This window comes from Amborella trichopoda, chromosome 7 (genome assembly GCF_054954075.1).
Source record: "Amborella trichopoda isolate Santa Cruz 75 chromosome 7, AtrichopodaSantaCruz75HAP2 v2.0, whole genome shotgun sequence".
Taxonomy (NCBI): domain Eukaryota; kingdom Viridiplantae; phylum Streptophyta; class Magnoliopsida; order Amborellales; family Amborellaceae; genus Amborella; species Amborella trichopoda.
In genome coordinates, this window is record NC_142342.1 from 9,566,133 (window position 1) to 9,569,965 (window position 3,833).

The window sequence follows — 3,833 nt, forward strand, 5'->3', positions numbered from 1 at the left end:
AAGAGATGCTCGCTTTCTTCTTTTTTTTAACGTCTCCTTGAGGAATATATATGGAAAAGTGTTTGGTGAGTCGGCCGACTCACAATATTCTTATGCAGCCTCCCTACAAAATATATCTCAAAGATATATTTTCGTTCCAAAAACTTAGAATTCAATAATCTCAACCATGAAATGATCTAAATTTAAAAATTTTCTTTCTCAAAAAATATTAATGTTAATTTTTGAATTCTTTTCTTCACCATCTATTCTAACTTTTAGTGGATGTAATATTTTTTGATATCCATCTTAAAGATGAACGTTGGATAGACAAGAGACCGCACAGTAATAGGTGAGTAGGCTGACTCGCCAAAACCTTGGTATATATTTTCAAGTATTCAACTGTTATACTTGGATGCTCCCCTGGAGCACCATGCACCACCTTCTCCTGGATTATGATATGTACTTTCCCCAATATTAATGGAGAAAAAGCGAGACTCCCTATGTGCCCAGCATCCAGCGGCTTCTCAAAGCACTTAAAAAAGTAAAAAATTTCAAAAAAAGAAAAGAAAAGTGAGAGGTAAAGAAAATAACATGGGGCCTCCTTATTCAACCAAATGTAATACTGTCTGGAGCACTAGAGAGAGGTGCTCTACATTCAATGGCATTGTTTGTAAAATGGAATGGGCGTGTTGAATCGGTCTTCAGGAAGTCCAGTTTGGATCCGATTCTCAAGCACAAGAGTAAGTCTATAAAAATTAAAAATTGAAAAATTAAAAGGGACAAAATAAAAATCTATAATGTGTGAGAATCAAAACATCCCATACAAGACAGCGTGAATAGGAATTGGGCTGGTTCTTTGTTTTCATAAGGAGTGGGTTGATCTGGATTGAGTCGACAATTCGCGTTCCAGACTATTAGGTTTTAAAATCAATATTCGTGTGCTAGGGCGAGCCAACTTGGAGTCGCCCGAGTATCTCAAATTCGGTGGTCAAGTTTGGGATTTTAAAAAAGATTTAAAAAAAATTAAAAAATCTAAAAATAAGAAATTTATTTATAATATTTTTTTCAAAAAATTAAAAATAACTTCAAATTAACTTTCTATACATCCTATTTTCAATACTTTTTGTATTATACTTTAAACTTCAACACTATTTTTTCTTGTATTTACCTCCAAGTCAAATAGTTAATGAAATTGAAACCAAAATACCCTTATTAATACTTCCTATTTTTCTCTCTTTTCTCTTTTAGTCATGTGACATATTTGCTCTCTCTTTCTCTCTCTATCTATCTTCTCTCTTACTTTCTCTTTACCTCTCTCTACCCGACCTCTCCTTTTCTCTCTCTACCCTCTCTTGTCGTTTCTCTCTCCATTTTTTTTGTGATTTTTTTCGGTTTGGCAAGCAATGTGTTGGACTGCATTATATGAAAGGATAACTTATTGGAATTTATGTGGTTCGGCACTCTTTACCAAATCGGATTTTTTTTGGCTGTCTGCCATGTTTGTTGGATCGAAAAAAAAATTACAAAAATAATAATGGAGAGAGAAACATTGACGAAGGTTGAGAGAAAAATAGGTAGAGAGTGAGGATGAGTGGAGAGAGGTAGAGAAAAAGTAAGAGAGAGGTAAGTAGAGAGAAAGTAAGAGAGAGGTGAGTAGAGAGAAAGACAGAGCAAGTGTGTAACGTGACTAAAAGGAAAAACTGAGAAAACGTGAATAGAGAGAAATATAAAATAATAAATTGTAAAGGGCAAGAGAGAGAGAAACTTTAAACATATATTTTATATTTTTGGGATGTTTTTGTACTTTTTATTTTTAACAATTTTTGGCCTTACCAGACCTGCCCAACTCAAACGGAGCTACTTGGACATGGCCCGGTTTAAAACTAGGGGGGTAACGGACTTGGACCCACCGATTATACCCGACATGGATCCGGGTATGGGTCCAACATTTGGAACTCTGGGTCAGGTTCAGGTTCAAAACATGGATCTGAACACTATTCGAGTCTGGGACCGATACCCAATTGGTACATATAATCTCTTGAAGATAAAATACTTCAAGCCGTATTAGTGTATTATCTATAGTATATCATTTTTAGCTATTAAACAACAAATCACACGGTTTGAAATCTAATAGTCGATAATTGTGATATTGTTGCCAATAATATAGATATACAATGGTAAAAAAAAGACAAAAAAAAAAGAAAAAAAAAACTTGTAGTGAGGTTGGCAATGGACCCGACCGGATCCAGCACCCAACGGGATAGATCCGAGACCTGATGGATATAGGTATGGGTCCAACTTTTGAACCCGACAGTTCGAGTTTGGATCCAAAACTTGGATCCGAATGCTATTTGGGGCTCGGTCCAAATCCAGCTTGACCCGACCCACACCCGAGTCGTTGTCACCCTTGCTTAAAACACCCTTCGATAGCATTCACACCATTATCATCTCAAAGGCATTAGAAAGGGAAGAGAAGAAGATGCCAGTCAAAGTATTCAATGCTCCAAATCAAAAGTGACTTAGTGAGAGAGAGAGAAACATTTCAACTATAGAGAGAGAAACACTTCAACTGCATCCGCTCTATTAAACGGGGACCACGAGAGAAATTTGAAATATGCTATACATTCAACGTATTCAACCCTTCAATGTTATTATCATCCTTAAAATCACTAAAAAGTAGTTTGAGATGGAGAGGGAAACTTATTAAACTAAAGGGGGAGAGAGAATCAAATAGCGTAGGGTCGGTAATGGGCTGGGCAGAGAGAGAATCAAATAGACTAGGTCTGGCAATGGCCCGGGTCAATTTTTTTTTTTGTTATTTTTTGTTTTATTTTTAGGCGTGGGTGGGCCCTATTATGGGTGGCAACAGATCGGGTATCGTTGGACCTAGACATGGACCTTGACTTGAAACCGTACCGGGAACCAGACCCAGACCCAATAGTATTCGGGTTCAAAATTTGGACCCAGACCTAGACCCATTGGGTCCTGGGTTTATCCGTCGGGTCCCGAATCTAGTTGGATTTATCGCCACCTTATGACTGAGAACTTTTTTTTTTATTTTTAGCTTTTTTTTTACCATCATATACCTTTTGGCTATGAGCAATTTTTTATTTTTATTTGCCAATAATACTATAAATGTTAACAACCTTATGACAACATAAACATCTAGTGGCATGCCTAATGACAGATAATTGCCATCATATACCTTATGACTACAAGTACGGGTCTACCGACTAGTATTCGGATCTAAAATTTGGACTTTTACCAAGACCCGAGCTCTAGTATACCCATCGAGTCCCAAGTCCGGTCGGGTCCATTGCCACCCCTAAGTCCTATAGAGAGGAGGGCCAGGTCAGGGCAACGCTAAGGGCTGGCCCGTTGCTACCCTTAGAAGAGAGGGAGGAAAATTTCAACATTCAACTACCTCCTCTATTAGACGCGGACCGCTCACGGGAGGACCGCGCAAACGCCATGCCGGCCGCCGGCCTGCATAGGCCACTGTCAAATAAAAGCTCCACTATATTCCGCCAAAAACTCCGACCACCATTTTTCCACTCCCCTCACTCTCTTTCTCTCTCTCTCTCTCTCTCTCTAAATCAATCACCATTTTTCTTCTCTCTCTCCCCACATCCCTTTCTCTCTCCATCCCCCTTTCTCTCTCTTCTTTTTACCCCCCTCTCTCTCTCCATACCCACTCTCTCTGTCTCTCTCCTATAAAACCAACCCCCCCTTCTCTCTCTAGAGTCAAAACCAGGTATATTCATTCAATCCTCGTTTCCCTTTCTGTTAGATCTCCCACTTTAAAGCCACCTTCCTCCCATGCATATATGCCCCAAAGCCTCTCCCTCCCTCTC